Raw genomic sequence first — 13,555 nt, 5'->3', positions numbered from 1 at the left:
TGACAGTAATATTAGTAGTAGTCACGTTGTAGTAATGGTGCAGTAGTATATTAATAGCAATAGTTAACAGTATAGTGGTGATAGTAGTAGAATGGTAGGTATAGTTATATAGTATTAATGGTAGTAGTAGTATCATACAAGTAAAACACTAGAAATAGTGTTATAGTAGTACTAGTAGAAGTAATAGTATTGAAGGATAGCAGTAATAGTAGTAGTATTTGCTAGGCACCAGACATGGGCCCTTGCACTCAAGGAGCTCCTACTCCCCCAGATTCCTTGACTGTCCAAGATGAAAGTGGGCTTTGGGGGTCATCTAGTGCCCAGCCCACATTATAGAGGTGAGAACACTAAGGTCAGGAAAAGTGAAGTGACCCACATGAGATCACTTGGAGTTAATGTCAGAGTTTGGGCTCAAATTCTAGTCCCCTCACTCTCCCCCCAGTACTCTTTCCAATGGACCATAGGGCCACTTGTAGGTCATTTACAATCTCCTCTTACCAACTACCCACTCACACCCACCCAAATCCACTTTCCTCCAACCCATGAGAAAGCTGAAGTCCCCCAAACAAGTCATGCTCTCCGCTACCTTTGTGCTTTTACACGTGCTGTTCCCTCTACCTTAGAGACACTACCTCTCTGCTCATCTCAGTAACTCCTATTCATCTTTGGCACCTATCTTCTCTTTAAAATGTTTCCTAAGAGCTCCTTCCATCCTGGTTCCCAGGCTGCATTAGAGCAGCCTTTTTTTTTCTTCTATAATTCCTTACAACAAGGTCTGTCCTAGCATTTATTATACAGAGTTCGAATCCATTTTTTAGATACCAGCATTATTATAAGTAGTTTACAAATATTACTTCTTTTAATTTTCATAAGAACTCCTATGAAGTTCTTTAAATGTATTTGTCTTATCTGTTTTCCAGTCCACTTGCTCGTTCCATAAATAATTATGGAGCGCCCACTATGTCCATGCGTTAGGCCATAACGCATGCTATTGTTCATAGTATCTGTGAACAAGATATCATTGCTTCTGTTCTCAAGGAGCTAACAGTCTAATGGGAGAGGCAGGCAAGGAAGCAGCTAATTACAATACAATATACTAAGTCTTATAATAGGGGGGGCCCTGAGAGCATATGGAAGGGGAGCAGACCCAAGTTGGGAGGGGGTGTAGGAGAAGGCTTCCTGGGAGATGTGACATCTAGGTTTGGACTTGAAGAATGGGTTATTTGGATGGAGAAAAGTTGTAAAACTGTTCTAGGGTGGAAAGAGGTGCATGATGGAAAGACAGAAGGGAACATAGGTAGGAAAAGTTGGGGAGTGGGACGGGGAGTAGTACCAGGAGAGAAGGGCCGCCAAAGATGAACTGGACAGGTGGGGCGGTCAGCAGGGCAGGGCCAGTGTCAGAGCCCAGGAGCTCCTGAGGAAGCGATGCTAGCTCATTTACTACCAAGTTCGTCATACCCAGCACAACATCTAACACAGAGTAAGTACTTAATAAGTATTTGTCAAATGATTGCTTGAAGGAACAAGCTATGGATAAAAAACAGAATGCTCTTAGGAATTTGGAGAAACTCCTTTTGTTCCTTTTTTTAAGGATTTCTACTATTTGAGACAGACAATTTCATCCCCAGATACTCTGAATACAGCCTGTTTGGTCACACTGTGTCCAAAGCACAATTCATAGCACTTTTTCTAGAGTTCCCCGAAGATTTCCAGTTTCATGGAGCCAGACTGGGGACATGTGTTTGGTGTTTTATAGATGGAAGAACAAAAGGGCAGATTCCAGAGAAGCATCAAGCTGAGCCCAAGTGATAAGAGAAATGACTAGAGAAGAAACAATAGTAAAAGAAACTTTTTGAAAATACAAGTACGTAAATCATCCTATAGCTATGCTGTCCTGATTAGAAACCCAAAACAGAAAAGAATTATTTTCTTCTGTGCTAATATTTCATCATAACTGGTAGTTCAACACCCCCGGGAGCCTGGAGTTTGTAGTTCTTTGAGCTGGCAGCTGGAAGGACTGACCTCAGAGCACTACCTTGTAGCCAGATCTCGGGAAAAAACACAGCATTGAGTGTGGGCTTCCGGAATCCTACGGAAACCTCTTGTTCCAGCACAGGGTTTCAAGAAGGAGACAAGGCTCCCTTAGGGGGTTGGCTGACAGAAGAAAGAAACTATTAAAGCATAAAGTCATACCAAGCATGGTGCCAGACCCCAAGTAGCCCTGGGGGTCACTGGCTAAGGACCAGGAAGTCAGGGGTCTGCCAATCAGTCATTTACACAGCACCCTCTGTGCCTGTGACTGTACTTAGTCAGCTGAGACCGCAGTCCCTGTTCAACACTCAATGGCATGGTGGGTAGAAAGACAAGAGGCCCTACAGACATGATGATGTACCTCAAATGCTGGTCCTACAATTACGCATTGCTTACCCAAGGTAAATCTTCCAATCTTGTCTGGAAATTAAAAAAAAAGAAAGAAAGGATGGAAGGAAGGAAGAAAGGGAGGGAGGGAGGGAGGGAGGGAAGTAGGAAGAGAGGGAAGGAGAAAGGAAAGTGAGGGAGGGAGGGAGGAAGGAGAAAGAGAAAGGAAAGAAAGAAGAAAGAAAAAGAAAGAAAGAAAGAAAAAAGAAAGAAAGAAAGAAAGAAAGAAAGAGAGAAAGAAAGAAAGAAAGAAAAAGAAAGAAAGAAAGAAAGAAAGAAAGAAAAAAGAAAGAAAGAAAGAAAAAGAAAGGAAGGAAGGAAGGAAGAAGGGAGGGAGAGAGGGAGGAAGGAAGAAAAAGAAAGGAAAGAAAGAAGGAAGAAAGGAAGGAAGGTAGAAGGGAAGGAAGAAAGGGAGAAAGAGAGAAAACAGAAAAATGCTGTTGTAAGAACTAAATGAAATCACCTATTTAAGGCACAATTCCTCGCACGCAACACGACTTTATTAAATATTAGTGCCCTTCCTTATATTTGCTCACTGTCAACATAAGGGCTTTTTAAAATCCCCTTGTTACTCAGTTCGGAGGTTCCAAAATTTGTACAAATGCACATAAATTAGCTCTACTCTTGTCCCAAATGAATAAGGATCTAATAAACAGAGCATTCAGGGACTTGCCCATGTTGGGAGGGCAAGGAGGAACATATGCTCCTGGTGGACGCACACGCTCACCTGGAAGGGTCTTAATGGCTGCACCTCGCATTGCGTGCAAAACCATTAATATTTTTCAGTTTAAACTTTGAAAAATCAGAATCAGGTCTAGAAGATAGGACTGGGGTCAGTCATGCCTAAATGAAAATCTCAGTTACCATTGTGTGGTTCTGAAAGTGTTATTTAATCTCTGAAACCCCATTTCCTTTGTCATAAATGAAGATAATATCTATACCTCATAAGGTTTAAATATTAGAACGTATCATATATATGAAATTGTCTAATACAGGAGGTGCTCAACAACTTCCTTCATTCATTCACTCATTCATGTGACAAATATGCATCAAGCACCCCCATCGTGCCCGGAGGTACCCTAGGGATCTGTGATGCAGTGGTGAGCTAAATAATGCCTCTGCCCTCATGAAGACTTTACTCCAGTAGAGAAGACGGGCAATAAAAAGATAAGCAAATAGATTTCTCTCAGCCATAAAGTGTGCTATGAAGAAAAGGAGGTAGAGCAATAGGATGAACAGTGGTAAGAGTGATGGTGCTAGAAATAAGCACAAGATTTTTTTCCCCTTTGCTCACACAGTTCTTCTCCTTTTGAATTCCAAACTCTCCCACCCTCCAATCCTGGCCTCCAGGAAGCATGAATAAGAGGTTATAGTCTGTTGAACTGAGTCATCTGACATCTTTTAAATAAAGTAGTAGACACCAATAGAAGAGGGCATGGTCAACAGGATGGACAGTTTGGGTGTCTCTTTGGAGACCCTTGGAGACTCACAGCTATGCGGTCTCCAGGCTTGTCATAGCTGACTTGACAGAGGCAACTCTGGGGGAATGAGACATCCCTCCAAAGGAGGCTGTCCTCAATAATGCCATCTTTGTTGCCACAGAACATCGGTGACCTTGTTCTGAGCTGGGTCCAAGTCTGGAAAGAAGGGAACGGCCAGCTGTGAAAAGATCAATTTGTTTCCAATCCACTTTTTCTTACCGTCAGAGAGGCTGGCTCCCCACATTGACTGGGTCTGTCAGGGACAGATGCCAAGTAGGGCACAGACTGAAGAAACACCCCCTGTTCCCACTGAAGCAGGAGCATTCAGCCTTCTGAGCAGAGTCTGTGGCATTACCCACCACCCAGTTGTATTGGCTTGGGGAGACAAGGATTGGAGTAGTCAAGAGAGATGCCTCATTTCTAATTCAAAACTGTAACTATTCAAATCCTCCCCTTCTTCACGTTTGAAAATACCCAGTGTTAGCTGGAGGTGGGAGAGCCAGTGCTCCCATATACCATGATTAGGAGTAACCTCTAAATTGAGGTAACCTCTTTAGAGACCCATTTGGCAGTATTTATGGAAACTGCAAGTTTGTTATAGCGGTCCATTTCCAGGAATTCATCCTTTAGATAAAGTCTCAGAAGTGCACCAAGATGAATGCAGGAGGATGTTTATTGCAGCACTGTTTGAACTAGTAAACATTTGGAATCAACTGAATATTATGTTGTAGTTAAAAAGAACGGGGTACGTGTAGATTTGTGTGGAGAGAGGTCCAAAAGAAAAAGGAGTAAAGCAAAATGTAATTTTCTATGTATGTACAGTAAAATCCATTTGTTATCTATAAAGTTAACCCCTCTATCAATGTATACATCCTGCTGTACTTCTGCTTATACTTCTGTCTAGTCCCACCCCACTCCCAAGATGTGATGATCTCACATGGCAAAAGGACTCATGCCATAGGTGGACGGAAGAATAAGAGGTCTTGCAAACCTCTATTAACTTTACTCTGTAGGTCTGTTTTCCTGGGCCAGGGTGAAGTAGACTCAATAGCCAGATAGGTGGTAATTTGCTTAGGTGGTTTATGATTTTTTCTGAGCTCTGTCTGAATGGGCAACTAAAATCATACTGTCAGTATTTTCAGGTTTTCAGTCTCTTCATAATGGATGACCCATTTCCTTCTTTCAACAAACAGCACAGAGAACAAATGTAAAGGAACCTAAAAACTCCCTAAACGAAAACAACAGTTCATATTGGCACAACCAGAATTTGCTCCCTTTTAGCTCTAAAACATCCAAAAGTTTTTCTAGTTGCAAATGTTACCGAGTTTATGGTGAGCACCAAATATTGAAGAAAAAATAAGTAATTCTGCCCATCCTACCCCTGGTGAGCTGTGGAATTTTGATCAAGCTTCAGCTGGGCTTCAGCTTCTCCCCGGGCTTCAGCTGTCCCTGTGGTACCTATGACAGGGACTATGTATACTCAGATCAACTCAAGGACGGCAAATACAGAGCACCAGTATCACTTCTCTCCTTGCCTCCTCCAACAGGCATGATTAATCACTCACACCATTCCTTCCTACAGATCCTCTGAATCCTTCTTGATACAGAAGGGCTATATAAGCAGTTACTCACAATTAATCCAAGTTGATACAAAAGATAAGGCTTAATCACCTTCTCCAGACTACATGATCTCTGAAGTTTATTCCAGATTTGACATTCTGTTTCCATAATTCAAGGATTCATTTGAATCCTAGCTCATTCATGAAGTCAAGCTAGATTGCTAAAACACAAGTTAGTTTTTCCCACTTCTGAGTTATAGAATCTGGTTCATATAATTCAATATGGACTTGACTTCTGGCTGCTCTGCATTCCTGCCTTATTGTTGATACCTGTACAACTATGCTGCCTCTCTGGGGAGACTGAATATAATTACTATAATTAGAGAAAAGATATCTCATATAGCAATTTTCAAACTGCTATGCACTGTACAGCCAGAGGTACCCAAGGATTTTGCAAGGGCTCCAGTTGGCAGATAGCTTTAGGGAAATTTTCAGATTCTCAGCTTCCATTTTCACTATTTCTCAAGAATCTGAGGATTAGGAGGCTCCTTTTATAAATGCCTTTCTCCCACTTTACAAAAGGAAGCCAGGAGTCTCACTCATCCTGAGTTGCCTTAGGGTATAAGAATCTCCAGGGCACCAAATAAAGGTACAATTCACAATTCTGTTTTAACTGTTGAGAAAGAGAGTGACTAATGATCCAGTAATAAATCACTTTGCAAATCAGATGACTTCCAGTGTTTTGGTTACAACAAAACTGGAGGGGAATCTAATTAAAGCATCAGTTGAGAAATCATTTAAAAATGCTTTTTTGATGATTATCCCTACGTAATTTTGGCATACAACCTGGTAGGTGGTTATAACTCTGCTCTAACAAAAATCCTCCTTTCTCATTTATTTATTTCTGTGAATAGGTTTCTCAGTGATTACAACCAAAAAATGAAAACAAGGAGTAGAATTTATATAATACCATCTCATGTTAGCAATAATAAATATTTCTTAACAGATATATGATCTAATTGAAACAAATTCATCTCATTCAGAGAAACATTTCCAATAAAGCTTTGTGTTTCATGTCATAAGTATTTATCAAAATTTCAATAAATATATAGCGAATTGATCCGTTGAGTACTTCTAACAATTGTTATGACAATTCGATCCAGAGGAAATCATTTTGTGCTAGAACCTTATACTTACAGAACATTAAAGAAATTTTAATATCAATTTATATACATGTTTTGTTTCAGAGGAATATAATAACATGATCACTGAAAGACTTTCAAGTACAAAACACATACTAGATTAGGATAAACTCCTGTGGAGGAAACGTAATGGAAATACACATTTAAGGAGAAAAAGGAACTACATAAATTTTCAATTGTTAAGGAAGATCTTATTCATATATTTTTAATGGGTAGATGATAGTATCAAATCACCATGCAATTTAGATTTCATTAAATCTATTTAAAACAGTGATACGACAGTTTTATTTTTAAATGACTGTATTTTTAATATACTTGAAGTTATATCGTTTGCAACTATTTAAATGTACAATAAAAACATTTGTCGACTTTAAAAGGTACATAGTTTTCCAAGATTATCTTAGAGGGTACAAAAGCAAACTCTTAAAGACTACTGTATTTTACCACAGTGAATTCTCTTCAATAATTATAATAGGGCAGGTCAAATCATCAAAATGACTTGCTAATGAACTAGTCTGTGTAAAGAAGGTGAGGATGACACGTTTTCTAAGTATAAATGTTACCTGTCAAGCAGGGCTGAGATTGGACTAGATCTGAGCCTATTTTTCCATCCCAGTCCACTGTTTCCACCCATGGACCCATGCTACCCTTTGTTAACTGGGTGCCCTCACTTGCATTCGGAAAATGAAAGATTTTTAAGTCCTGGGTCTTTGTTGAGAGGTTAAAAAAAATCTCTTTAGTTACAGTAAATAACGTTGGTATCTTGGAATCAACACCTCATCTGGGGAACACAGGTAAAGCAGTAAATATTTGTATCATATCTTAGGATGTCCTTTCCTTCTGAGGTCAATTTCAGATGCTCTTCTTCCTGGGCAGATTGCTGAGTTGGGGTGAAGGCAAGGTAAGATAGTGGGAGGAGGGGAAAAAAGCATCCTGTCTACCTATCGTTGCTTCCGTTTTTAAGCGGGGTTTATTTATCCATTGACTCACGTTCAGTAAGCCTAACCCCGACACCCACTCTGTACCAAGTTCTAGGTTAGGATCTGGGGCTTCAAGGCCAAGAAGACATAGGTTCTTCCCTTGAAGAGTTTACAGTTTACTAAGCGGAAGACAAACTCATGAACAAACTATTAAGAAACTCTGTAGTACGCATTGTATTGGAAGAATTGTCAAAATGCTAGGGATCAGAGAAGATGGGGTGATCAATTCAACAAGAGGAGGTGATATCTGAGCAGGGTCTTAATTAAAAAGTAAGAAGTAAGGGCAGTCCCAGCTGAAGGCACAGCACACACTTTGACACAGAAGCATATACGGTCATGTCATTTGAAGAGTGGAAAGTACATCGTGGCTAAAGTAGAGGGTAGAATCAGCATCCAGGGGGCAGGAGTAGGAGGTGAAGTGCAAGAAACAAGTTGAGGATAGGTCATGGCGGGCGTTGAAAGCCCTGCTGAGGCATTTGGAGTTTGAACTTGAACTTTTGAACAAGGGGAAGGAGCATGACTAGCTCAGAATTGGTGGGTGATATATAATTCTGGGTGGCCCTGGGTTAGAACATGTGAAAAACACCTAGCCCGGCACTGCATACAAACAGATTCTCCAAAAAAACCCTTAGTTGATCCCTCAACTCCTTTCCCTTTCTCAAAGAAAGCAGAGCTCTGAGTCCATGAAATACAGTGCATCCAGTATAAAATAAAATAAAAATCCATGTTTTATACTGAGAAGAAGCGGAAATGAGCCAAGAATAAGGTCAGAACGATTCCTTTGTTTTATCGATATTTATCAGGTACCTACTCCTTTACATGTGGTTCTACACATTTTTTTCTCTACTACAAATCTGCCAAGTAGGAACTATGATCCCCACATTACAAATGTGGACACGGGGTTACAGATGGGTTAAGTAACTTGCCCGAGGTCACATAGCTATTCACAAGCCCAAGCAATCTGGCTTACATGCCCTTAACCACTGTACTGTCTCTCTGAGACTATCAGGATGACTGTTCTGCACTGTGAGAAGGAAAACACAGCAAACCAGTGGGGAGAGTGGGTGTCTCTAGGGATACATCTGGCCTATCCTTGGCTCCACGTCAAGTGAAGGGGTCCTACGTACACGTGCACACAGGCCTCGTCTGGAGAGGAATGGAGCGTGGGCACTGTGTCCTGCTGAGGCCAAGCTCACCAAGCAGCCCTTGTGCCACCCACTGCCTCTATTCCTGACCTGGAACTACCAGGTCCACCCAGAGGCCATCCTCACTCCTTCCCTGATCCCATTTCAGTGGATGGCATCACCACCCATGGGGCCCCCAATCCAGGACGCTGCTTCTCTCTACTTCATGCCCCACATCTGCTCAATCACCAAGCCCTGGCAAGCTTGGCTTTAACATCAATAAAATCCTCCCAGTTCCCTCCATCCCCACAGCTCCCACCCTGGTCCACACAACCATCACCTCCTGCTTACATGATTATGACGGCACTTCACTGGTCTCCCTGACTCTGATTTGCCTGCTTCATGCTGCAGCCAGGATGATATTTGTAAAGCCTGACTCTACCCTTGTCCCTGTCTTGTGGACACTCTGGAATGGTCTCTCATCATCCACCTAGAGGAGAAGAGTTCAAAATCCTTCACATGGCTCTCAAGGGCCCTGCATGAGAACCTGCCAACTGGCCTCTCTCACCAGCCCTCCCCCCAGCACTCCCTCTCTCCCCCACCTTCACTCCTCAAAGATTCCTAGAACACGTATGCTGTTTCTCAGCTCCACACCTGGTAGGGCAGATCCCTCTGCCTGTCTCTGCCTCCCTCTCTTCTTCCCCTCTCCTCCGTAACTCTAAATCATATTCAAGATTCTGTTCAGATGTAACTCTCTCTAGCAAGGTTTCCCCCGCTTGCATCTGGATCCTCTACTTGTCCTCTCATGGCCCCTGTACATGGGATTCCAACTGTTACTTATTTATCTCCTCTTCTGGGCTATATGCCTCTTAAGGCCAAGCCCCTTCATTCATCTGAATTCTTCCCTGCCTAGAACAATGCTAAACACACAGCAAGTGATCAGCAAATATGCATTAAATAAATGGATAAATATCTTCATCGTCAAGTTCACCTCATAATGGATGCTACATGTTCTCACAGTAGATGCTATATGTTTGCATTGTTAGACATTTATTAACTCATTAGGGCCACCCCAGCTTCCCTCTCGCAGGGATGGTAAAGATGGCTTCATCACCTCTATGGGACCACGTTCCCTTCGCAGGGGAACCCCTCATCCAACTAATTGAAAACAGGGGCTGAAAAACTCCCCCTCTGCAGTTTTAAAGGTCTGAATAGGCCTTCCGACCATGGATGAGAACATGATGGATTTTTCACATCCATTTTTCCAAAAACAGAAAGGAATCTACTCCAAGCTCTGGAAAAGAAGAGCTCTTGTAACATTTCTTTTTGGGGGGGAAGTTTTCCCATGAAGTGGGCCCCAGACTACCGCGTGGAAATCATGTCCTCACTCTCCCCTCCTTTTCCCTAACACACACACACACACACACACACTTAGAAGCAGATGTTTGCGGATTTTCCAAAATCAGGGACAGGTTTTGTTTCATGAGCTGTTTCATTGAGGGAAAGACACATTGAGCTTGCTAAAGGTCGAGAAAGGAGATGATCAGGGGCAGAGCGTAAGATAGTCCAGATGTCCAAGCCCCACCCACGTTTTGACACAGAGCTGTTGGGAGAAGTTTTGCAAATCTGATTCTCAAATCTATCATGACGTCACTGAACATTCTTTCTATCATGACGAAACACAGAACAATACATGTCCTATGGGAAATGCCCTGGCAGAAGCCCAAGGTATTGAATGCTCTGACTCCTTGGTTACACCACTGTTGAGCTTTCCTTGTACCTTTCTCGAAATATAAAATGAGCCTGGATGGACCTTGTAATACTTGGGTAGGAAAAAGAATTCCAAGGGTTTCAGTAAAACATATTTTGTTCCCACCATTTTGAGGGCCTGTTATACCCAGGCTGTGGTGCCCGCAGAGCTAGACGAAGACATACATTTTTAAGCCTTTGAGGAGCTTAACATCTAGGAACTTCCATTTACTCATTTTTAATATGGATCTGGTAACATCTACCCACAGTCAATTTGAGAAGTATTCCATGAAACAGAATGTGTAAAACAATTATCCCAGTGCCTGACACATGTGGGCTCGTAATAAATGTTACCTTATTTTGTAATCTCATGAGAGAGACACATCTGGAAGCAATTACTTAAGATCCAGGCAAGGTGGGTCATCAAGGAATAGAGATACAAGTAAAACAGAGAGATTCTGAGCCGAATTTTGAGGAATAGTTTACAGAGCAGGTGGCATTTGGCTTGAGCATAAGAAGATGAAATGGCATTTTAGATAAGATGAGAGAGCCGTTTTCCCAGAAGTCTGTGTAACTGAAGCCCATCACTTGAGTGTGGAAAGAAACATTTCCTGGCTCAGCTAGTTACTATTGTGTCATTTATTAACATTATCAAATCTTTTCCATGTGGCTCTGCTTCCTATCCAAAAATAGATTACAAGCGAGAAACTGAGATTCTAGTTCCCAGAGCATCGTCATAATCTGTCTCTCCCGTGAATGCTGATGGCTAGACGGTGTTAAGTCTCTGTAGGGGAAGGTACTCTACAGTGATTCAGTCGCCTCCTCTTAAAAGTGGGAACAGCTGTCGGTTCTCCGGGGATGGAGGGAGGAAGGACATCATTTATCGGAGAGCCCGTGGGAAAACAGAGAGTCCTCCGCACGTGGGTAGAGATCAGCGCTCTCTCTGGCTCACATCGTTGCTATGAGGGTAGCAGACTGGGTAGCAGAGACTGTATGTGGACTGCAGCCAGGAGGGCAAGTGATTAGGGGGTCCCTAGCCTAGTGACACACACACGGGGGTGCTGGCAGGTGCTCAAATCACCGTGGATAAGCAGCATGTTCTCATCCAGGCCAGGCACGGGCCGTTCCGTGATGTGCCGTGAAACTCCCTATTCCCAGGCGGACACGGTCGTTTTTGGAAGGTCAGAAAATCTGAATAAATGCACACTCCATAGGCGAGCACACAGTACTCCCTGTGATCCGGTCAGCCCTATCTCCCCCTCGCAGATCCCGTGCCCATCCCTCCTGAGCTACTCGCCGCAACTGAATGCTCTTTCATGCCTCCTGGCCTTTGCACACGCTGTGTCTTCTACCAGAACATTCTTCCCCAGCTGCTTTGCACTGAGGACGTTTCAAAATTCAGCGTAGAGATAAATCAGCTAATCCTCCCTCCAGCCTAGGTGAGATGACCCTCATCCCGCAGGCACCTACCTCAGTCATAGGCTTCATGTCACTGGATGGTAACAGTCCTGTTTCTCCTCTTCTTTTTTCACACTTGTCTGTAAGCTCCTCAAGAGCAGAGACTGGAAGTTTAGGTCCCAGCTGCACACACTGTACCTCGTACACTCAAATGGATGTCTGTGGAATAAACAAATCAACGAAGCAATTACAATATGGGCAGATTCACATGGAACAGAGATAAAAGGGCCCCATGGATCCTTCTTCCCAAAGAGTTCTATTTTCACCCAAATTCGTTGACCTAGTCCAGCGTCAGGAAGGAAGAAAATTTCCTCTACCCTTCTAGGTTCTTCTGGCTGGTCTAAGAATGAAATTGACATAAGACAGATTAACAGGAGAAAAACAAACAAAAGTTTAACATGTATACATGGGAGAGACCCAAGAAAACTGAGCAACTCGCCAAAATAGCTGACACTCTCACCTTAAATACCATCTTCAGCTAAATACAAAAGATGACGTTGGGGGTAGTGGTTTGGGACAGCAAAGGGGAGGAAGGCAGTTCACAGAGATGGAAAAACAAATGCCTGGTAAATGAATGTTTGCTGAGCCATGCAGAGACAATGGGACACGGAGCGGACCCTGATTTCTAGGCCTCCACCACGGTTAGCCTGTGTTCTTCGCAGATATCTCTGGTGATAGCCCTATTCTGGGAACAGGCCTTCTATGTAAATTCTTTTAGGCAGTTAGGGGGAAGGTCAGAGTTTCCCCCTGAGTCCTCTGGGCCTTGATTTTTTTCAGCTCGAAATAATCCACATGTCAAAGACACATTTCAGAATGGCACGTTTTGCTCCCTTACACCAGCCCCCAGGGGAGTTTTTCCCACCACCTTGTCCCTAGCCCATCACTGTCACCAGGACGGAAGATTATATGTAAAAAGAATTAGTCATCCATTGAAAAGTGAGATCTGAGGTGCACAGCCAAATCTGTTACCTAAATTTGGGATTACCCCAAATCCCTGACCATCCCCCAAATGCCTGATCAAATGAAACTCATTTCCTCACTTTCCTAAGACAACTACCCTGGCAGTCCAGTGGTCAGGGCTCTGCACTTCCACTGCAGGGGGCATGGGTTCGATCCCTGGTCAGGGAACTAAAATCCTGCATGCCACGTAGCATGGCCAAAAAAACCAAAACAAAACAACAACAACAACAACAAAAAAAACCATGAAAACCTAAGATAACCAGATAAACTACATTTCCCAGCTTTCTTTGTGGTTAAATTTGGCCGTGTGATTGGATTCTGACCAACGGAATGTCACTACTGTGTCTGGTCCATAATCCCACCTGTGAAATCTCCTTGCTCTTTCTGCTTCTGCTGGCTTACTGCAGGAAAGCACAGTCTCTGTGGAAGCCAAGCGGGTAGACCCATAAGATAGGAAGATTCTAGTAATGCTGCTTCAAAGAAAGCCAACCCCCTGTAGGGCTTTATATGAGCAAGATATAAACTTCCATCTTGTTAAGCCACTGAAAACACTTTTTCTGTGACAGCAAGTGTTCTTACCCCAATCAATATACTCTCTAACCGTACACATGTCACCCTTGAGCC

The sequence above is a fragment of the Balaenoptera borealis genome, assembly GCF_965194805.1.
Source record: "Balaenoptera borealis genome assembly, chromosome: 8".
In the NCBI taxonomy this organism is placed as follows: Eukaryota; Metazoa; Chordata; class Mammalia; order Artiodactyla; family Balaenopteridae; genus Balaenoptera; species Balaenoptera borealis.
This window is presented reverse-complemented; position numbering follows the sequence as displayed.